Source organism: Ranitomeya imitator, chromosome 4, assembly GCF_032444005.1.
Source record: "Ranitomeya imitator isolate aRanImi1 chromosome 4, aRanImi1.pri, whole genome shotgun sequence".
Lineage (NCBI taxonomy): Eukaryota > Metazoa > Chordata > Amphibia > Anura > Dendrobatidae > Ranitomeya > Ranitomeya imitator.
In genome coordinates this window covers 621219142-621239058 of record NC_091285.1, presented here as the reverse complement: position 1 = coordinate 621239058, position 19917 = coordinate 621219142, and the positions used below count along the sequence as shown (strand labels likewise).

At 38.2% G+C, this 19917-nt stretch overlaps 26 non-coding genes across 26 annotated transcripts; all 26 read left to right on the top strand.

Annotated features, from left to right (window-relative positions):
* The first annotated feature begins 734 nt into the window (after positions 1-734).
* Positions 735-827, top strand: TRNAI-UAU (transfer RNA isoleucine (anticodon UAU)). Its single transcript is given in 2 exon segments — positions 735-772; positions 792-827. It is a non-coding gene; the product is annotated as a tRNA-Ile (tRNA).
* Positions 828-1274: 447 nt separating this feature from the next.
* TRNAR-CCU (transfer RNA arginine (anticodon CCU)) lies at positions 1275-1347 on the top strand. The gene has a single exon. It is a non-coding gene; the product is annotated as a tRNA-Arg (tRNA).
* Positions 1348-2199: 852 nt separating this feature from the next.
* Positions 2200-2292, top strand: TRNAI-UAU (transfer RNA isoleucine (anticodon UAU)). Its single transcript is given in 2 exon segments — positions 2200-2237; positions 2257-2292. It is a non-coding gene; the product is annotated as a tRNA-Ile (tRNA).
* Positions 2293-2739: 447 nt separating this feature from the next.
* TRNAR-CCU (transfer RNA arginine (anticodon CCU)) lies at positions 2740-2812 on the top strand. The gene has a single exon. It is a non-coding gene; the product is annotated as a tRNA-Arg (tRNA).
* Positions 2813-3663: 851 nt separating this feature from the next.
* TRNAI-UAU (transfer RNA isoleucine (anticodon UAU)) lies at positions 3664-3756 on the top strand. Its single transcript is given in 2 exon segments — positions 3664-3701; positions 3721-3756. It is a non-coding gene; the product is annotated as a tRNA-Ile (tRNA).
* A 447-nt stretch (positions 3757-4203) lies between these two features.
* Positions 4204-4276, top strand: TRNAR-CCU (transfer RNA arginine (anticodon CCU)). Its single transcript has one exon. It is a non-coding gene; the product is annotated as a tRNA-Arg (tRNA).
* Positions 4277-5128: 852 nt separating this feature from the next.
* Positions 5129-5221, top strand: TRNAI-UAU (transfer RNA isoleucine (anticodon UAU)). Its single transcript is given in 2 exon segments — positions 5129-5166; positions 5186-5221. It is a non-coding gene; the product is annotated as a tRNA-Ile (tRNA).
* Positions 5222-5668: 447 nt separating this feature from the next.
* TRNAR-CCU (transfer RNA arginine (anticodon CCU)) lies at positions 5669-5741 on the top strand. Its single transcript has one exon. It is a non-coding gene; the product is annotated as a tRNA-Arg (tRNA).
* Positions 5742-6593: 852 nt separating this feature from the next.
* TRNAI-UAU (transfer RNA isoleucine (anticodon UAU)) lies at positions 6594-6686 on the top strand. The gene is given in 2 exon segments: positions 6594-6631; positions 6651-6686. It is a non-coding gene; the product is annotated as a tRNA-Ile (tRNA).
* Positions 6687-7133: 447 nt separating this feature from the next.
* On the top strand, positions 7134-7206 carry TRNAR-CCU (transfer RNA arginine (anticodon CCU)). Its single transcript has one exon. It is a non-coding gene; the product is annotated as a tRNA-Arg (tRNA).
* An 852-nt stretch (positions 7207-8058) lies between these two features.
* Positions 8059-8151, top strand: TRNAI-UAU (transfer RNA isoleucine (anticodon UAU)). The gene is given in 2 exon segments: positions 8059-8096; positions 8116-8151. It is a non-coding gene; the product is annotated as a tRNA-Ile (tRNA).
* Positions 8152-8598: 447 nt separating this feature from the next.
* On the top strand, positions 8599-8671 carry TRNAR-CCU (transfer RNA arginine (anticodon CCU)). Its single transcript has one exon. It is a non-coding gene; the product is annotated as a tRNA-Arg (tRNA).
* Positions 8672-9523: 852 nt separating this feature from the next.
* TRNAI-UAU (transfer RNA isoleucine (anticodon UAU)) lies at positions 9524-9616 on the top strand. The gene is given in 2 exon segments: positions 9524-9561; positions 9581-9616. It is a non-coding gene; the product is annotated as a tRNA-Ile (tRNA).
* A 447-nt stretch (positions 9617-10063) lies between these two features.
* TRNAR-CCU (transfer RNA arginine (anticodon CCU)) lies at positions 10064-10136 on the top strand. The gene has a single exon. It is a non-coding gene; the product is annotated as a tRNA-Arg (tRNA).
* An 852-nt stretch (positions 10137-10988) lies between these two features.
* Positions 10989-11081, top strand: TRNAI-UAU (transfer RNA isoleucine (anticodon UAU)). The gene is given in 2 exon segments: positions 10989-11026; positions 11046-11081. It is a non-coding gene; the product is annotated as a tRNA-Ile (tRNA).
* A 447-nt stretch (positions 11082-11528) lies between these two features.
* TRNAR-CCU (transfer RNA arginine (anticodon CCU)) lies at positions 11529-11601 on the top strand. The gene has a single exon. It is a non-coding gene; the product is annotated as a tRNA-Arg (tRNA).
* Positions 11602-12453: 852 nt separating this feature from the next.
* TRNAI-UAU (transfer RNA isoleucine (anticodon UAU)) lies at positions 12454-12546 on the top strand. Its single transcript is given in 2 exon segments — positions 12454-12491; positions 12511-12546. It is a non-coding gene; the product is annotated as a tRNA-Ile (tRNA).
* A 447-nt stretch (positions 12547-12993) lies between these two features.
* On the top strand, positions 12994-13066 carry TRNAR-CCU (transfer RNA arginine (anticodon CCU)). Its single transcript has one exon. It is a non-coding gene; the product is annotated as a tRNA-Arg (tRNA).
* An 852-nt stretch (positions 13067-13918) lies between these two features.
* On the top strand, positions 13919-14011 carry TRNAI-UAU (transfer RNA isoleucine (anticodon UAU)). The gene is given in 2 exon segments: positions 13919-13956; positions 13976-14011. It is a non-coding gene; the product is annotated as a tRNA-Ile (tRNA).
* Positions 14012-14458: 447 nt separating this feature from the next.
* Positions 14459-14531, top strand: TRNAR-CCU (transfer RNA arginine (anticodon CCU)). The gene has a single exon. It is a non-coding gene; the product is annotated as a tRNA-Arg (tRNA).
* An 852-nt stretch (positions 14532-15383) lies between these two features.
* On the top strand, positions 15384-15476 carry TRNAI-UAU (transfer RNA isoleucine (anticodon UAU)). Its single transcript is given in 2 exon segments — positions 15384-15421; positions 15441-15476. It is a non-coding gene; the product is annotated as a tRNA-Ile (tRNA).
* A 447-nt stretch (positions 15477-15923) lies between these two features.
* Positions 15924-15996, top strand: TRNAR-CCU (transfer RNA arginine (anticodon CCU)). Its single transcript has one exon. It is a non-coding gene; the product is annotated as a tRNA-Arg (tRNA).
* Positions 15997-16848: 852 nt separating this feature from the next.
* Positions 16849-16941, top strand: TRNAI-UAU (transfer RNA isoleucine (anticodon UAU)). Its single transcript is given in 2 exon segments — positions 16849-16886; positions 16906-16941. It is a non-coding gene; the product is annotated as a tRNA-Ile (tRNA).
* A 447-nt stretch (positions 16942-17388) lies between these two features.
* On the top strand, positions 17389-17461 carry TRNAR-CCU (transfer RNA arginine (anticodon CCU)). Its single transcript has one exon. It is a non-coding gene; the product is annotated as a tRNA-Arg (tRNA).
* An 852-nt stretch (positions 17462-18313) lies between these two features.
* TRNAI-UAU (transfer RNA isoleucine (anticodon UAU)) lies at positions 18314-18406 on the top strand. Its single transcript is given in 2 exon segments — positions 18314-18351; positions 18371-18406. It is a non-coding gene; the product is annotated as a tRNA-Ile (tRNA).
* Positions 18407-18853: 447 nt separating this feature from the next.
* On the top strand, positions 18854-18926 carry TRNAR-CCU (transfer RNA arginine (anticodon CCU)). The gene has a single exon. It is a non-coding gene; the product is annotated as a tRNA-Arg (tRNA).
* The last annotated feature ends 991 nt before the right edge of the window (positions 18927-19917 follow it).

Below are 19917 nucleotides of genomic sequence, written 5' to 3'. Positions count from 1 at the left end.
ATCCTTTCCATGTACTGAGAGAAGCGTTAACACGCAATTGTGTGGCGGAAAAATATTGCATCTTAATTGTTTTCATCTTATCTTCATTTATGACCCAAATAACAAAGAGTATATTTTCTAAGATATGGTTATGCTTTCAACCACACAATATTTGCAAAGATCAAAAGAAAAAAATTATAATTGAAAAAATGTAAACGGTTTTTGAAACATTTTGGACAATGTTCTTTTTTTCATATCATGTTCTTTCTTACAAAACAAAATGAGAGTAATCTTTCAATTTTTACCCTGGCCATTGGGAACATTTTGGACTCAAACATCCTGCCGTTCTCCTAAATATCAGAGGTATGGTTACAAAGACTGACAACACCTCTGTACGCAGCTGTTAACACAGGATCTAGGAATCACAAAAGGTGATGTCACAGATGACCCTGCAGCCCCTGAATTCAGAAGAATTTTTTATATCGTCAATGTCTGTTCATTGCAGCAAATGTACGTGCGCATTTCCAGATCCAAAAAAAAACAGGATGTTTGAGTCTAAAATGACCCGGCGTCCAGTGTCTAAATTTCTCGTTTTCATTTTTAATAAAGATCGTGATATGGTAAAATATATATTGTCAAACATTATAATAAAATCTTAGAAACCTGTTGTAAGCAATCATTAATTTTCTGAAGAACTATCCCATTTCATTTTTTTTTTCTTATAGAATGTATGTCGTAGGGGGTGTGCCCAGTCGGCTCCAGTGGCGCAATCGGTCAGCGCGCGGTACTTATAAAGCAGTAACTGTCGAGTGATGCCGAGGTTGTGAGTTCGACCCTCACCTGGAGCATTCTATTCTTGCCTTCGTTTTGTATTTTTTACTACTGAAGTCGTTGAAACGGTTCATGATCTAGCGCCAAGATTAAGAGAGAAATTTCAACGAGATATTTGTTGTTTAAGTTTTTGTATTTTTAAAAATTGCCGCAGGTTGGACAAGTCTACTGAGTCCCACCGTAATCTGGTGTCATAATTGAAAGGGAAATGTGGAAGCTATCTATTTAGTTTTTCAGGCTTCTGGTAGTCCAATAAACTTTCCATCATCGGCATTAGTAACGTACAGTGACCCGACAAAGTTAGCCCTGGCTCTCTTGTAAAATAAAGATGCATGTGCATTCGGACGGTTTGTTTCAATTTGGAGTTCAAACTTACAAGATCGTTCGTGATAACTCAATCAAAATTGAGTGCTGCACTCTTGTGGTAACCAAAAAAAGTCTAGATTTTTAAGCTACTCCATCAAGCCCCAGTGGCCTAATGGATAAGGCACTGGCCTCCTAAGCCAGGGATTGTGGGTTCAAGTCCCATCTGGGGTGCTTGTTGATTTCCCTTTCCGACAGCTTCTCATGGAAGTTTGATGGTGCATGTGTAAACCGTTCTCCTTGTCTTGTTTCTTCGTAAATTAGTTCTTGCAAACCTCTACCCTTTACAACGATCCTTTCCATGTACTGAGAGAAGCGTTAACACGCAATTGTGTGGCGGAAAAATATTGCATCTTAATTGTTTTCATCTTATCTTCATTTATGACCCAAATAACAAAGAGTATATTTTCTAAGATATGGTTATGCTTTCAACCACACAATATTTGCAAAGATCAAAAGAAAAAAATTATAATTGAAAAAATGTAAACGGTTTTTGAAACATTTTGGACAATGTTCTTTTTTTCATATCATGTTCTTTCTTACAAAACAAAATGAGAGTAATCTTTCAATTTTTACCCTGGCCATTGGGAACATTTTGGACTCAAACATCCTGCCGTTCTCCTAAATATCAGAGGTATGGTTACAAAGACTGACAACACCTCTGTACGCAGCTGTTAACACAGGATCTAGGAATCACAAAAGGTGATGTCACAGATGACCCTGCAGCCCCTGAATTCAGAAGAATTTTTTATATCGTCAATGTCTGTTCATTGCAGCAAATGTACGTGCGCATTTCCAGATCCAAAAAAAAACAGGATGTTTGAGTCTAAAATGACCCGGCGTCCAGTGTCTAAATTTCTCGTTTTCATTTTTAATAAAGATCGTGATATGGTAAAATATATATTGTCAAACATTATAATAAAATCTTAGAAACCTGTTGTAAGCAATCATTAATTTTCTGAAGAACTATCCCATTTCATTTTTTTTTTCTTATAGAATGTATGTCGTAGGGGGTGTGCCCAGTCGGCTCCAGTGGCGCAATCGGTCAGCGCGCGGTACTTATAAAGCAGTAACTGTCGAGTGATGCCGAGGTTGTGAGTTCGACCCTCACCTGGAGCATTCTATTCTTGCCTTCGTTTTGTATTTTTTACTACTGAAGTCGTTGAAACGGTTCATGATCTAGCGCCAAGATTAAGAGAGAAATTTCAACGAGATATTTGTTGTTTAAGTTTTTGTATTTTTAAAAATTGCCGCAGGTTGGACAAGTCTACTGAGTCCCACCGTAATCTGGTGTCATAATTGAAAGGGAAATGTGGAAGCTATCTATTTAGTTTTTCAGGCTTCTGGTAGTCCAATAAACTTTCCATCATCGGCATTAGTAACGTACAGTGACCCGACAAAGTTAGCCCTGGCTCTCTTGTAAAATAAAGATGCATGTGCATTCGGACGGTTTGTTTCAATTTGGAGTTCAAACTTACAAGATCGTTCGTGATAACTCAATCAAAATTGAGTGCTGCACTCTTGTGGTAACCAAAAAAAGTCTAGATTTTTAAGCTACTCCATCAAGCCCCAGTGGCCTAATGGATAAGGCACTGGCCTCCTAAGCCAGGGATTGTGGGTTCAAGTCCCATCTGGGGTGCTTGTTGATTTCCCTTTCCGACAGCTTCTCATGGAAGTTTGATGGTGCATGTGTAAACCGTTCTCCTTGTCTTGTTTCTTCGTAAATTAGTTCTTGCAAACCTCTACCCTTTACAACGATCCTTTCCATGTACTGAGAGAAGCGTTAACACGCAATTGTGTGGCGGAAAAATATTGCATCTTAATTGTTTTCATCTTATCTTCATTTATGACCCAAATAACAAAGAGTATATTTTCTAAGATATGGTTATGCTTTCAACCACACAATATTTGCAAAGATCAAAAGAAAAAAATTATAATTGAAAAAATGTAAACGGTTTTTGAAACATTTTGGACAATGTTCTTTTTTTCATATCATGTTCTTTCTTACAAAACAAAATGAGAGTAATCTTTCAATTTTTACCCTGGCCATTGGGAACATTTTGGACTCAAACATCCTGCCGTTCTCCTAAATATCAGAGGTATGGTTACAAAGACTGACAACACCTCTGTACGCAGCTGTTAACACAGGATCTAGGAATCACAAAAGGTGATGTCACAGATGACCCTGCAGCCCCTGAATTCAGAAGAATTTTTTATATCGTCAATGTCTGTTCATTGCAGCAAATGTACGTGCGCATTTCCAGATCCAAAAAAAACAGGATGTTTGAGTCTAAAATGACCCGGCGTCCAGTGTCTAAATTTCTCGTTTTCATTTTTAATAAAGATCGTGATATGGTAAAATATATATTGTCAAACATTATAATAAAATCTTAGAAACCTGTTGTAAGCAATCATTAATTTTCTGAAGAACTATCCCATTTCATTTTTTTTTTCTTATAGAATGTATGTCGTAGGGGGTGTGCCCAGTCGGCTCCAGTGGCGCAATCGGTCAGCGCGCGGTACTTATAAAGCAGTAACTGTCGAGTGATGCCGAGGTTGTGAGTTCGACCCTCACCTGGAGCATTCTATTCTTGCCTTCGTTTTGTATTTTTTACTACTGAAGTCGTTGAAACGGTTCATGATCTAGCGCCAAGATTAAGAGAGAAATTTCAACGAGATATTTGTTGTTTAAGTTTTTGTATTTTTAAAAATTGCCGCAGGTTGGACAAGTCTACTGAGTCCCACCGTAATCTGGTGTCATAATTGAAAGGGAAATGTGGAAGCTATCTATTTAGTTTTTCAGGCTTCTGGTAGTCCAATAAACTTTCCATCATCGGCATTAGTAACGTACAGTGACCCGACAAAGTTAGCCCTGGCTCTCTTGTAAAATAAAGATGCATGTGCATTCGGACGGTTTGTTTCAATTTGGAGTTCAAACTTACAAGATCGTTCGTGATAACTCAATCAAAATTGAGTGCTGCACTCTTGTGGTAACCAAAAAAAGTCTAGATTTTTAAGCTACTCCATCAAGCCCCAGTGGCCTAATGGATAAGGCACTGGCCTCCTAAGCCAGGGATTGTGGGTTCAAGTCCCATCTGGGGTGCTTGTTGATTTCCCTTTCCGACAGCTTCTCATGGAAGTTTGATGGTGCATGTGTAAACCGTTCTCCTTGTCTTGTTTCTTCGTAAATTAGTTCTTGCAAACCTCTACCCTTTACAACGATCCTTTCCATGTACTGAGAGAAGCGTTAACACGCAATTGTGTGGCGGAAAAATATTGCATCTTAATTGTTTTCATCTTATCTTCATTTATGACCCAAATAACAAAGAGTATATTTTCTAAGATATGGTTATGCTTTCAACCACACAATATTTGCAAAGATCAAAAGAAAAAAATTATAATTGAAAAAATGTAAACGGTTTTTGAAACATTTTGGACAATGTTCTTTTTTTCATATCATGTTCTTTCTTACAAAACAAAATGAGAGTAATCTTTCAATTTTTACCCTGGCCATTGGGAACATTTTGGACTCAAACATCCTGCCGTTCTCCTAAATATCAGAGGTATGGTTACAAAGACTGACAACACCTCTGTACGCAGCTGTTAACACAGGATCTAGGAATCACAAAAGGTGATGTCACAGATGACCCTGCAGCCCCTGAATTCAGAAGAATTTTTTATATCGTCAATGTCTGTTCATTGCAGCAAATGTACGTGCGCATTTCCAGATCCAAAAAAAAACAGGATGTTTGAGTCTAAAATGACCCGGCGTCCAGTGTCTAAATTTCTCGTTTTCATTTTTAATAAAGATCGTGATATGGTAAAATATATATTGTCAAACATTATAATAAAATCTTAGAAACCTGTTGTAAGCAATCATTAATTTTCTGAAGAACTATCCCATTTCATTTTTTTTTTCTTATAGAATGTATGTCGTAGGGGGTGTGCCCAGTCGGCTCCAGTGGCGCAATCGGTCAGCGCGCGGTACTTATAAAGCAGTAACTGTCGAGTGATGCCGAGGTTGTGAGTTCGACCCTCACCTGGAGCATTCTATTCTTGCCTTCGTTTTGTATTTTTTACTACTGAAGTCGTTGAAACGGTTCATGATCTAGCGCCAAGATTAAGAGAGAAATTTCAACGAGATATTTGTTGTTTAAGTTTTTGTATTTTTAAAAATTGCCGCAGGTTGGACAAGTCTACTGAGTCCCACCGTAATCTGGTGTCATAATTGAAAGGGAAATGTGGAAGCTATCTATTTAGTTTTTCAGGCTTCTGGTAGTCCAATAAACTTTCCATCATCGGCATTAGTAACGTACAGTGACCCGACAAAGTTAGCCCTGGCTCTCTTGTAAAATAAAGATGCATGTGCATTCGGACGGTTTGTTTCAATTTGGAGTTCAAACTTACAAGATCGTTCGTGATAACTCAATCAAAATTGAGTGCTGCACTCTTGTGGTAACCAAAAAAAGTCTAGATTTTTAAGCTACTCCATCAAGCCCCAGTGGCCTAATGGATAAGGCACTGGCCTCCTAAGCCAGGGATTGTGGGTTCAAGTCCCATCTGGGGTGCTTGTTGATTTCCCTTTCCGACAGCTTCTCATGGAAGTTTGATGGTGCATGTGTAAACCGTTCTCCTTGTCTTGTTTCTTCGTAAATTAGTTCTTGCAAACCTCTACCCTTTACAACGATCCTTTCCATGTACTGAGAGAAGCGTTAACACGCAATTGTGTGGCGGAAAAATATTGCATCTTAATTGTTTTCATCTTATCTTCATTTATGACCCAAATAACAAAGAGTATATTTTCTAAGATATGGTTATGCTTTCAACCACACAATATTTGCAAAGATCAAAAGAAAAAAATTATAATTGAAAAAATGTAAACGGTTTTTGAAACATTTTGGACAATGTTCTTTTTTTCATATCATGTTCTTTCTTACAAAACAAAATGAGAGTAATCTTTCAATTTTTACCCTGGCCATTGGGAACATTTTGGACTCAAACATCCTGCCGTTCTCCTAAATATCAGAGGTATGGTTACAAAGACTGACAACACCTCTGTACGCAGCTGTTAACACAGGATCTAGGAATCACAAAAGGTGATGTCACAGATGACCCTGCAGCCCCTGAATTCAGAAGAATTTTTTATATCGTCAATGTCTGTTCATTGCAGCAAATGTACGTGCGCATTTCCAGATCCAAAAAAAAACAGGATGTTTGAGTCTAAAATGACCCGGCGTCCAGTGTCTAAATTTCTCGTTTTCATTTTTAATAAAGATCGTGATATGGTAAAATATATATTGTCAAACATTATAATAAAATCTTAGAAACCTGTTGTAAGCAATCATTAATTTTCTGAAGAACTATCCCATTTCATTTTTTTTTTCTTATAGAATGTATGTCGTAGGGGGTGTGCCCAGTCGGCTCCAGTGGCGCAATCGGTCAGCGCGCGGTACTTATAAAGCAGTAACTGTCGAGTGATGCCGAGGTTGTGAGTTCGACCCTCACCTGGAGCATTCTATTCTTGCCTTCGTTTTGTATTTTTTACTACTGAAGTCGTTGAAACGGTTCATGATCTAGCGCCAAGATTAAGAGAGAAATTTCAACGAGATATTTGTTGTTTAAGTTTTTGTATTTTTAAAAATTGCCGCAGGTTGGACAAGTCTACTGAGTCCCACCGTAATCTGGTGTCATAATTGAAAGGGAAATGTGGAAGCTATCTATTTAGTTTTTCAGGCTTCTGGTAGTCCAATAAACTTTCCATCATCGGCATTAGTAACGTACAGTGACCCGACAAAGTTAGCCCTGGCTCTCTTGTAAAATAAAGATGCATGTGCATTCGGACGGTTTGTTTCAATTTGGAGTTCAAACTTACAAGATCGTTCGTGATAACTCAATCAAAATTGAGTGCTGCACTCTTGTGGTAACCAAAAAAAGTCTAGATTTTTAAGCTACTCCATCAAGCCCCAGTGGCCTAATGGATAAGGCACTGGCCTCCTAAGCCAGGGATTGTGGGTTCAAGTCCCATCTGGGGTGCTTGTTGATTTCCCTTTCCGACAGCTTCTCATGGAAGTTTGATGGTGCATGTGTAAACCGTTCTCCTTGTCTTGTTTCTTCGTAAATTAGTTCTTGCAAACCTCTACCCTTTACAACGATCCTTTCCATGTACTGAGAGAAGCGTTAACACGCAATTGTGTGGCGGAAAAATATTGCATCTTAATTGTTTTCATCTTATCTTCATTTATGACCCAAATAACAAAGAGTATATTTTCTAAGATATGGTTATGCTTTCAACCACACAATATTTGCAAAGATCAAAAGAAAAAAATTATAATTGAAAAAATGTAAACGGTTTTTGAAACATTTTGGACAATGTTCTTTTTTTCATATCATGTTCTTTCTTACAAAACAAAATGAGAGTAATCTTTCAATTTTTACCCTGGCCATTGGGAACATTTTGGACTCAAACATCCTGCCGTTCTCCTAAATATCAGAGGTATGGTTACAAAGACTGACAACACCTCTGTACGCAGCTGTTAACACAGGATCTAGGAATCACAAAAGGTGATGTCACAGATGACCCTGCAGCCCCTGAATTCAGAAGAATTTTTTATATCGTCAATGTCTGTTCATTGCAGCAAATGTACGTGCGCATTTCCAGATCCAAAAAAAAACAGGATGTTTGAGTCTAAAATGACCCGGCGTCCAGTGTCTAAATTTCTCGTTTTCATTTTTAATAAAGATCGTGATATGGTAAAATATATATTGTCAAACATTATAATAAAATCTTAGAAACCTGTTGTAAGCAATCATTAATTTTCTGAAGAACTATCCCATTTCATTTTTTTTTTCTTATAGAATGTATGTCGTAGGGGGTGTGCCCAGTCGGCTCCAGTGGCGCAATCGGTCAGCGCGCGGTACTTATAAAGCAGTAACTGTCGAGTGATGCCGAGGTTGTGAGTTCGACCCTCACCTGGAGCATTCTATTCTTGCCTTCGTTTTGTATTTTTTACTACTGAAGTCGTTGAAACGGTTCATGATCTAGCGCCAAGATTAAGAGAGAAATTTCAACGAGATATTTGTTGTTTAAGTTTTTGTATTTTTAAAAATTGCCGCAGGTTGGACAAGTCTACTGAGTCCCACCGTAATCTGGTGTCATAATTGAAAGGGAAATGTGGAAGCTATCTATTTAGTTTTTCAGGCTTCTGGTAGTCCAATAAACTTTCCATCATCGGCATTAGTAACGTACAGTGACCCGACAAAGTTAGCCCTGGCTCTCTTGTAAAATAAAGATGCATGTGCATTCGGACGGTTTGTTTCAATTTGGAGTTCAAACTTACAAGATCGTTCGTGATAACTCAATCAAAATTGAGTGCTGCACTCTTGTGGTAACCAAAAAAAGTCTAGATTTTTAAGCTACTCCATCAAGCCCCAGTGGCCTAATGGATAAGGCACTGGCCTCCTAAGCCAGGGATTGTGGGTTCAAGTCCCATCTGGGGTGCTTGTTGATTTCCCTTTCCGACAGCTTCTCATGGAAGTTTGATGGTGCATGTGTAAACCGTTCTCCTTGTCTTGTTTCTTCGTAAATTAGTTCTTGCAAACCTCTACCCTTTACAACGATCCTTTCCATGTACTGAGAGAAGCGTTAACACGCAATTGTGTGGCGGAAAAATATTGCATCTTAATTGTTTTCATCTTATCTTCATTTATGACCCAAATAACAAAGAGTATATTTTCTAAGATATGGTTATGCTTTCAACCACACAATATTTGCAAAGATCAAAAGAAAAAAATTATAATTGAAAAAATGTAAACGGTTTTTGAAACATTTTGGACAATGTTCTTTTTTTCATATCATGTTCTTTCTTACAAAACAAAATGAGAGTAATCTTTCAATTTTTACCCTGGCCATTGGGAACATTTTGGACTCAAACATCCTGCCGTTCTCCTAAATATCAGAGGTATGGTTACAAAGACTGACAACACCTCTGTACGCAGCTGTTAACACAGGATCTAGGAATCACAAAAGGTGATGTCACAGATGACCCTGCAGCCCCTGAATTCAGAAGAATTTTTTATATCGTCAATGTCTGTTCATTGCAGCAAATGTACGTGCGCATTTCCAGATCCAAAAAAAAACAGGATGTTTGAGTCTAAAATGACCCGGCGTCCAGTGTCTAAATTTCTCGTTTTCATTTTTAATAAAGATCGTGATATGGTAAAATATATATTGTCAAACATTATAATAAAATCTTAGAAACCTGTTGTAAGCAATCATTAATTTTCTGAAGAACTATCCCATTTCATTTTTTTTTTCTTATAGAATGTATGTCGTAGGGGGTGTGCCCAGTCGGCTCCAGTGGCGCAATCGGTCAGCGCGCGGTACTTATAAAGCAGTAACTGTCGAGTGATGCCGAGGTTGTGAGTTCGACCCTCACCTGGAGCATTCTATTCTTGCCTTCGTTTTGTATTTTTTACTACTGAAGTCGTTGAAACGGTTCATGATCTAGCGCCAAGATTAAGAGAGAAATTTCAACGAGATATTTGTTGTTTAAGTTTTTGTATTTTTAAAAATTGCCGCAGGTTGGACAAGTCTACTGAGTCCCACCGTAATCTGGTGTCATAATTGAAAGGGAAATGTGGAAGCTATCTATTTAGTTTTTCAGGCTTCTGGTAGTCCAATAAACTTTCCATCATCGGCATTAGTAACGTACAGTGACCCGACAAAGTTAGCCCTGGCTCTCTTGTAAAATAAAGATGCATGTGCATTCGGACGGTTTGTTTCAATTTGGAGTTCAAACTTACAAGATCGTTCGTGATAACTCAATCAAAATTGAGTGCTGCACTCTTGTGGTAACCAAAAAAAGTCTAGATTTTTAAGCTACTCCATCAAGCCCCAGTGGCCTAATGGATAAGGCACTGGCCTCCTAAGCCAGGGATTGTGGGTTCAAGTCCCATCTGGGGTGCTTGTTGATTTCCCTTTCCGACAGCTTCTCATGGAAGTTTGATGGTGCATGTGTAAACCGTTCTCCTTGTCTTGTTTCTTCGTAAATTAGTTCTTGCAAACCTCTACCCTTTACAACGATCCTTTCCATGTACTGAGAGAAGCGTTAACACGCAATTGTGTGGCGGAAAAATATTGCATCTTAATTGTTTTCATCTTATCTTCATTTATGACCCAAATAACAAAGAGTATATTTTCTAAGATATGGTTATGCTTTCAACCACACAATATTTGCAAAGATCAAAAGAAAAAAATTATAATTGAAAAAATGTAAACGGTTTTTGAAACATTTTGGACAATGTTCTTTTTTTCATATCATGTTCTTTCTTACAAAACAAAATGAGAGTAATCTTTCAATTTTTACCCTGGCCATTGGGAACATTTTGGACTCAAACATCCTGCCGTTCTCCTAAATATCAGAGGTATGGTTACAAAGACTGACAACACCTCTGTACGCAGCTGTTAACACAGGATCTAGGAATCACAAAAGGTGATGTCACAGATGACCCTGCAGCCCCTGAATTCAGAAGAATTTTTTATATCGTCAATGTCTGTTCATTGCAGCAAATGTACGTGCGCATTTCCAGATCCAAAAAAAAACAGGATGTTTGAGTCTAAAATGACCCGGCGTCCAGTGTCTAAATTTCTCGTTTTCATTTTTAATAAAGATCGTGATATGGTAAAATATATATTGTCAAACATTATAATAAAATCTTAGAAACCTGTTGTAAGCAATCATTAATTTTCTGAAGAACTATCCCATTTCATTTTTTTTTTCTTATAGAATGTATGTCGTAGGGGGTGTGCCCAGTCGGCTCCAGTGGCGCAATCGGTCAGCGCGCGGTACTTATAAAGCAGTAACTGTCGAGTGATGCCGAGGTTGTGAGTTCGACCCTCACCTGGAGCATTCTATTCTTGCCTTCGTTTTGTATTTTTTACTACTGAAGTCGTTGAAACGGTTCATGATCTAGCGCCAAGATTAAGAGAGAAATTTCAACGAGATATTTGTTGTTTAAGTTTTTGTATTTTTAAAAATTGCCGCAGGTTGGACAAGTCTACTGAGTCCCACCGTAATCTGGTGTCATAATTGAAAGGGAAATGTGGAAGCTATCTATTTAGTTTTTCAGGCTTCTGGTAGTCCAATAAACTTTCCATCATCGGCATTAGTAACGTACAGTGACCCGACAAAGTTAGCCCTGGCTCTCTTGTAAAATAAAGATGCATGTGCATTCGGACGGTTTGTTTCAATTTGGAGTTCAAACTTACAAGATCGTTCGTGATAACTCAATCAAAATTGAGTGCTGCACTCTTGTGGTAACCAAAAAAAGTCTAGATTTTTAAGCTACTCCATCAAGCCCCAGTGGCCTAATGGATAAGGCACTGGCCTCCTAAGCCAGGGATTGTGGGTTCAAGTCCCATCTGGGGTGCTTGTTGATTTCCCTTTCCGACAGCTTCTCATGGAAGTTTGATGGTGCATGTGTAAACCGTTCTCCTTGTCTTGTTTCTTCGTAAATTAGTTCTTGCAAACCTCTACCCTTTACAACGATCCTTTCCATGTACTGAGAGAAGCGTTAACACGCAATTGTGTGGCGGAAAAATATTGCATCTTAATTGTTTTCATCTTATCTTCATTTATGACCCAAATAACAAAGAGTATATTTTCTAAGATATGGTTATGCTTTCAACCACACAATATTTGCAAAGATCAAAAGAAAAAAATTATAATTGAAAAAATGTAAACGGTTTTTGAAACATTTTGGACAATGTTCTTTTTTTCATATCATGTTCTTTCTTACAAAACAAAATGAGAGTAATCTTTCAATTTTTACCCTGGCCATTGGGAACATTTTGGACTCAAACATCCTGCCGTTCTCCTAAATATCAGAGGTATGGTTACAAAGACTGACAACACCTCTGTACGCAGCTGTTAACACAGGATCTAGGAATCACAAAAGGTGATGTCACAGATGACCCTGCAGCCCCTGAATTCAGAAGAATTTTTTATATCGTCAATGTCTGTTCATTGCAGCAAATGTACGTGCGCATTTCCAGATCCAAAAAAAAACAGGATGTTTGAGTCTAAAATGACCCGGCGTCCAGTGTCTAAATTTCTCGTTTTCATTTTTAATAAAGATCGTGATATGGTAAAATATATATTGTCAAACATTATAATAAAATCTTAGAAACCTGTTGTAAGCAATCATTAATTTTCTGAAGAACTATCCCATTTCATTTTTTTTTTCTTATAGAATGTATGTCGTAGGGGGTGTGCCCAGTCGGCTCCAGTGGCGCAATCGGTCAGCGCGCGGTACTTATAAAGCAGTAACTGTCGAGTGATGCCGAGGTTGTGAGTTCGACCCTCACCTGGAGCATTCTATTCTTGCCTTCGTTTTGTATTTTTTACTACTGAAGTCGTTGAAACGGTTCATGATCTAGCGCCAAGATTAAGAGAGAAATTTCAACGAGATATTTGTTGTTTAAGTTTTTGTATTTTTAAAAATTGCCGCAGGTTGGACAAGTCTACTGAGTCCCACCGTAATCTGGTGTCATAATTGAAAGGGAAATGTGGAAGCTATCTATTTAGTTTTTCAGGCTTCTGGTAGTCCAATAAACTTTCCATCATCGGCATTAGTAACGTACAGTGACCCGACAAAGTTAGCCCTGGCTCTCTTGTAAAATAAAGATGCATGTGCATTCGGACGGTTTGTTTCAATTTGGAGTTCAAACTTACAAGATCGTTCGTGATAACTCAATCAAAATTGAGTGCTGCACTCTTGTGGTAACCAAAAAAAGTCTAGATTTTTAAGCTACTCCATCAAGCCCCAGTGGCCTAATGGATAAGGCACTGGCCTCCTAAGCCAGGGATTGTGGGTTCAAGTCCCATCTGGGGTGCTTGTTGATTTCCCTTTCCGACAGCTTCTCATGGAAGTTTGATGGTGCATGTGTAAACCGTTCTCCTTGTCTTGTTTCTTCGTAAATTAGTTCTTGCAAACCTCTACCCTTTACAACGATCCTTTCCATGTACTGAGAGAAGCGTTAACACGCAATTGTGTGGCGGAAAAATATTGCATCTTAATTGTTTTCATCTTATCTTCATTTATGACCCAAATAACAAAGAGTATATTTTCTAAGATATGGTTATGCTTTCAACCACACAATATTTGCAAAGATCAAAAGAAAAAAATTATAATTGAAAAAATGTAAACGGTTTTTGAAACATTTTGGACAATGTTCTTTTTTTCATATCATGTTCTTTCTTACAAAACAAAATGAGAGTAATCTTTCAATTTTTACCCTGGCCATTGGGAACATTTTGGACTCAAACATCCTGCCGTTCTCCTAAATATCAGAGGTATGGTTACAAAGACTGACAACACCTCTGTACGCAGCTGTTAACACAGGATCTAGGAATCACAAAAGGTGATGTCACAGATGACCCTGCAGCCCCTGAATTCAGAAGAATTTTTTATATCGTCAATGTCTGTTCATTGCAGCAAATGTACGTGCGCATTTCCAGATCCAAAAAAAAACAGGATGTTTGAGTCTAAAATGACCCGGCGTCCAGTGTCTAAATTTCTCGTTTTCATTTTTAATAAAGATCGTGATATGGTAAAATATATATTGTCAAACATTATAATAAAATCTTAGAAACCTGTTGTAAGCAATCATTAATTTTCTGAAGAACTATCCCATTTCATTTTTTTTTTCTTATAGAATGTATGTCGTAGGGGGTGTGCCCAGTCGGCTCCAGTGGCGCAATCGGTCAGCGCGCGGTACTTATAAAGCAGTAACTGTCGAGTGATGCCGAGGTTGTGAGTTCGACCCTCACCTGGAGCATTCTATTCTTGCCTTCGTTTTGTATTTTTTACTACTGAAGTCGTTGAAACGGTTCATGATCTAGCGCCAAGATTAAGAGAGAAATTTCAACGAGATATTTGTTGTTTAAGTTTTTGTATTTTTAAAAATTGCCGCAGGTTGGACAAGTCTACTGAGTCCCACCGTAATCTGGTGTCATAATTGAAAGGGAAATGTGGAAGCTATCTATTTAGTTTTTCAGGCTTCTGGTAGTCCAATAAACTTTCCATCATCGGCATTAGTAACGTACAGTGACCCGACAAAGTTAGCCCTGGCTCTCTTGTAAAATAAAGATGCATGTGCATTCGGACGGTTTGTTTCAATTTGGAGTTCAAACTTACAAGATCGTTCGTGATAACTCAATCAAAATTGAGTGCTGCACTCTTGTGGTAACCAAAAAAAGTCTAGATTTTTAAGCTACTCCATCAAGCCCCAGTGGCCTAATGGATAAGGCACTGGCCTCCTAAGCCAGGGATTGTGGGTTCAAGTCCCATCTGGGGTGCTTGTTGATTTCCCTTTCCGACAGCTTCTCATGGAAGTTTGATGGTGCATGTGTAAACCGTTCTCCTTGTCTTGTTTCTTCGTAAATTAGTTCTTGCAAACCTCTACCCTTTACAACGATCCTTTCCATGTACTGAGAGAAGCGTTAACACGCAATTGTGTGGCGGAAAAATATTGCATCTTAATTGTTTTCATCTTATCTTCATTTATGACCCAAATAACAAAGAGTATATTTTCTAAGATATGGTTATGCTTTCAACCACACAATATTTGCAAAGATCAAAAGAAAAAAATTATAATTGAAAAAATGTAAACGGTTTTTGAAACATTTTGGACAATGTTCTTTTTTTCATATCATGTTCTTTCTTACAAAACAAAATGAGAGTAATCTTTCAATTTTTACCCTGGCCATTGGGAACATTTTGGACTCAAACATCCTGCCGTTCTCCTAAATATCAGAGGTATGGTTACAAAGACTGACAACACCTCTGTACGCAGCTGTTAACACAGGATCTAGGAATCACAAAAGGTGATGTCACAGATGACCCTGCAGCCCCTGAATTCAGAAGAATTTTTTATATCGTCAATGTCTGTTCATTGCAGCAAATGTACGTGCGCATTTCCAGATCCAAAAAAAAACAGGATGTTTGAGTCTAAAATGACCCGGCGTCCAGTGTCTAAATTTCTCGTTTTCATTTTTAATAAAGATCGTGATATGGTAAAATATATATTGTCAAACATTATAATAAAATCTTAGAAACCTGTTGTAAGCAATCATTAATTTTCTGAAGAACTATCCCATTTCATTTTTTTTTTCTTATAGAATGTATGTCGTAGGGGGTGTGCCCAGTCGGCTCCAGTGGCGCAATCGGTCAGCGCGCGGTACTTATAAAGCAGTAACTGTCGAGTGATGCCGAGGTTGTGAGTTCGACCCTCACCTGGAGCATTCTATTCTTGCCTTCGTTTTGTATTTTTTACTACTGAAGTCGTTGAAACGGTTCATGATCTAGCGCCAAGATTAAGAGAGAAATTTCAACGAGATATTTGTTGTTTAAGTTTTTGTATTTTTAAAAATTGCCGCAGGTTGGACAAGTCTACTGAGTCCCACCGTAATCTGGTGTCATAATTGAAAGGGAAATGTGGAAGCTATCTATTTAGTTTTTCAGGCTTCTGGTAGTCCAATAAACTTTCCATCATCGGCATTAGTAACGTACAGTGACCCGACAAAGTTAGCCCTGGCTCTCTTGTAAAATAAAGATGCATGTGCATTCGGACGGTTTGTTTCAATTTGGAGTTCAAACTTACAAGATCGTTCGTGATAACTCAATCAAAATTGAGTGCTGCACTCTTGTGGTAACCAAAAAAAGTCTAGATTTTTAAGCTACTCCATCAAGCCCCAGTGGCCTAATGGATAAGGCACTGGCCTCCTAAGCCAGGGATTGTGGGTTCAAGTCCCATCTGGGGTGCTTGTTGATTTCCCTTTCCGACAGCTTCTCATGGAAGTTTGATGGTGCATGTGTAAACCGTTCTCCTTGTCTTGTTTCTTCGTAAATTAGTTCTTGCAAACCTCTACCCTTTACAACGATCCTTTCCATGTACTGAGAGAAGCGTTAACACGCAATTGTGTGGCGGAAAAATATTGCATCTTAATTGTTTTCATCTTATCTTCATTTATGACCCAAATAACAAAGAGTATATTTTCTAAGATATGGTTATGCTTTCAACCACACAATATTTGCAAAGATCAAAAGAAAAAAATTATAATTGAAAAAATGTAAACGGTTTTTGAAACATTTTGGACAATGTTCTTTTTTTCATATCATGTTCTTTCTTACAAAACAAAATGAGAGTAATCTTTCAATTTTTACCCTGGCCATTGGGAACATTTTGGACTCAAACATCCTGCCGTTCTCCTAAATATCAGAGGTATGGTTACAAAGACTGACAACACCTCTGTACGCAGCTGTTAACACAGGATCTAGGAATCACAAAAGGTGATGTCACAGATGACCCTGCAGCCCCTGAATTCAGAAGAATTTTTTATATCGTCAATGTCTGTTCATTGCAGCAAATGTACGTGCGCATTTCCAGATCCAAAAAAAAACAGGATGTTTGAGTCTAAAATGACCCGGCGTCCAGTGTCTAAATTTCTCGTTTTCATTTTTAATAAAGATCGTGATATGGTAAAATATATATTGTCAAACATTATAATAAAATCTTAGAAACCTGTTGTAAGCAATCATTAATTTTCTGAAGAACTATCCCATTTCATTTTTTTTTTCTTATAGAATGTATGTCGTAGGGGGTGTGCCCAGTCGGCTCCAGTGGCGCAATCGGTCAGCGCGCGGTACTTATAAAGCAGTAACTGTCGAGTGATGCCGAGGTTGTGAGTTCGACCCTCACCTGGAGCATTCTATTCTTGCCTTCGTTTTGTATTTTTTACTACTGAAGTCGTTGAAACGGTTCATGATCTAGCGCCAAGATTAAGAGAGAAATTTCAACGAGATATTTGTTGTTTAAGTTTTTGTATTTTTAAAAATTGCCGCAGGTTGGACAAGTCTACTGAGTCCCACCGTAATCTGGTGTCATAATTGAAAGGGAAATGTGGAAGCTATCTATTTAGTTTTTCAGGCTTCTGGTAGTCCAATAAACTTTCCATCATCGGCATTAGTAACGTACAGTGACCCGACAAAGTTAGCCCTGGCTCTCTTGTAAAATAAAGATGCATGTGCATTCGGACGGTTTGTTTCAATTTGGAGTTCAAACTTACAAGATCGTTCGTGATAACTCAATCAAAATTGAGTGCTGCACTCTTGTGGTAACCAAAAAAAGTCTAGATTTTTAAGCTACTCCATCAAGCCCCAGTGGCCTAATGGATAAGGCACTGGCCTCCTAAGCCAGGGATTGTGGGTTCAAGTCCCATCTGGGGTGCTTGTTGATTTCCCTTTCCGACAGCTTCTCATGGAAGTTTGATGGTGCATGTGTAAACCGTTCTCCTTGTCTTGTTTCTTCGTAAATTAGTTCTTGCAAACCTCTACCCTTTACAACGATCCTTTCCATGTACTGAGAGAAGCGTTAACACGCAATTGTGTGGCGGAAAAATATTGCATCTTAATTGTTTTCATCTTATCTTCATTTATGACCCAAATAACAAAGAGTATATTTTCTAAGATATGGTTATGCTTTCAACCACACAATATTTGCAAAGATCAAAAGAAAAAAATTATAATTGAAAAAATGTAAACGGTTTTTGAAACATTTTGGACAATGTTCTTTTTTTCATATCATGTTCTTTCTTACAAAACAAAATGAGAGTAATCTTTCAATTTTTACCCTGGCCATTGGGAACATTTTGGACTCAAACATCCTGCCGTTCTCCTAAATATCAGAGGTATGGTTACAAAGACTGACAACACCTCTGTACGCAGCTGTTAACACAGGATCTAGGAATCACAAAAGGTGATGTCACAGATGACCCTGCAGCCCCTGAATTCAGAAGAATTTTTTATATCGTCAATGTCTGTTCATTGCAGCAAATGTACGTGCGCATTTCCAGATCCAAAAAAAAACAGGATGTTTGAGTCTAAAATGACCCGGCGTCCAGTGTCTAAATTTCTCGTTTTCATTTTTAATAAAGATCGTGATATGGTAAAATATATATTGTCAAACATTATAATAAAATCTTAGAAACCTGTTGTAAGCAATCATTAATTTTCTGAAGAACTATCCCATTTCATTTTTTTTTTCTTATAGAATGTATGTCGTAGGGGGTGTGCCCAGTCGGCTCCAGTGGCGCAATCGGTCAGCGCGCGGTACTTATAAAGCAGTAACTGTCGAGTGATGCCGAGGTTGTGAGTTCGACCCTCACCTGGAGCATTCTATTCTTGCCTTCGTTTTGTATTTTTTACTACTGAAGTCGTTGAAACGGTTCATGATCTAGCGCCAAGATTAAGAGAGAAATTTCAACGAGATATTTGTTGTTTAAGTTTTTGTATTTTTAAAAATTGCCGCAGGTTGGACAAGTCTACTGAGTCCCACCGTAATCTGGTGTCATAATTGAAAGGGAAATGTGGAAGCTATCTATTTAGTTTTTCAGGCTTCTGGTAGTCCAATAAACTTTCCATCATCGGCATTAGTAACGTACAGTGACCCGACAAAGTTAGCCCTGGCTCTCTTGTAAAATAAAGATGCATGTGCATTCGGACGGTTTGTTTCAATTTGGAGTTCAAACTTACAAGATCGTTCGTGATAACTCAATCAAAATTGAGTGCTGCACTCTTGTGGTAACCAAAAAAAGTCTAGATTTTTAAGCTACTCCATCAAGCCCCAGTGGCCTAATGGATAAGGCACTGGCCTCCTAAGCCAGGGATTGTGGGTTCAAGTCCCATCTGGGGTGCTTGTTGATTTCCCTTTCCGACAGCTTCTCATGGAAGTTTGATGGTGCATGTGTAAACCGTTCTCCTTGTCTTGTTTCTTCGTAAATTAGTTCTTGCAAACCTCTACCCTTTACAACGATCCTTTCCATGTACTGAGAGAAGCGTTAACACGCAATTGTGTGGCAAATATTGCATTTTAATTGTTTTCATCTTCATTCATGACCCAAATAACAAATAGTATGCTCGACATGTATAGGGGAGACAGGTTATGAACGGCTTTGTAGGTCAATGTTTGCAGTTTGATGGAAAGCAATCCCGATACACACCTGGAGAATAATTGCTTATTTAATCCAATGAAATCCAAACAATAAGATGTTTCAGCCCATTCCAGGCTTTTGTCATTAATGACACTATTTATTCACTATTGGGGTAGGCTGAAGTGTCTTATTGTTTGGATTTCCCTGGATTAAATATGCATTTATTCTACACGTGATTGTCGGGATTTCTTTCCATTTTGCTGTTTTATCTCCATGTTCACCACTATCACATAGAGTGCTGATCAGCTTCTTATTTTAATGTTAGTAGTTTGAACTGGATACACTGCGGAATTGGTAGCCATTGAAGGGACTTGCAAAGATGAGAAGCATAAGAGTAGCGAGGAGACAAATGATCTTGTTAGGCAGCACAATTAAGGATGGCCTGGAGAGGTGCGCGATTGTTAGCAATGAGGCCATAGAGGAGAATGTTGTAGTAGTTGAGGTGGGAGATGATGAGGGCATGCACAAGCATGTTTGTAGATTGACGGTTGAGGAAAGGACAGATTTTGGAAATATATTTCAGCTGAAGGCCACAGGAGGTCATGAGAACTTGAATATGCGGTTTGAAGGACAAAGCAAAGTCAAGGGTTAGGCTGCTGTCACACTAGCAGTATTTGGTCAGTATTTTACATCAGTATTTGTAAGCCAAAACCAGGAGTGGAACAAATAGAGGAAAAGTATAATAGAAACATAT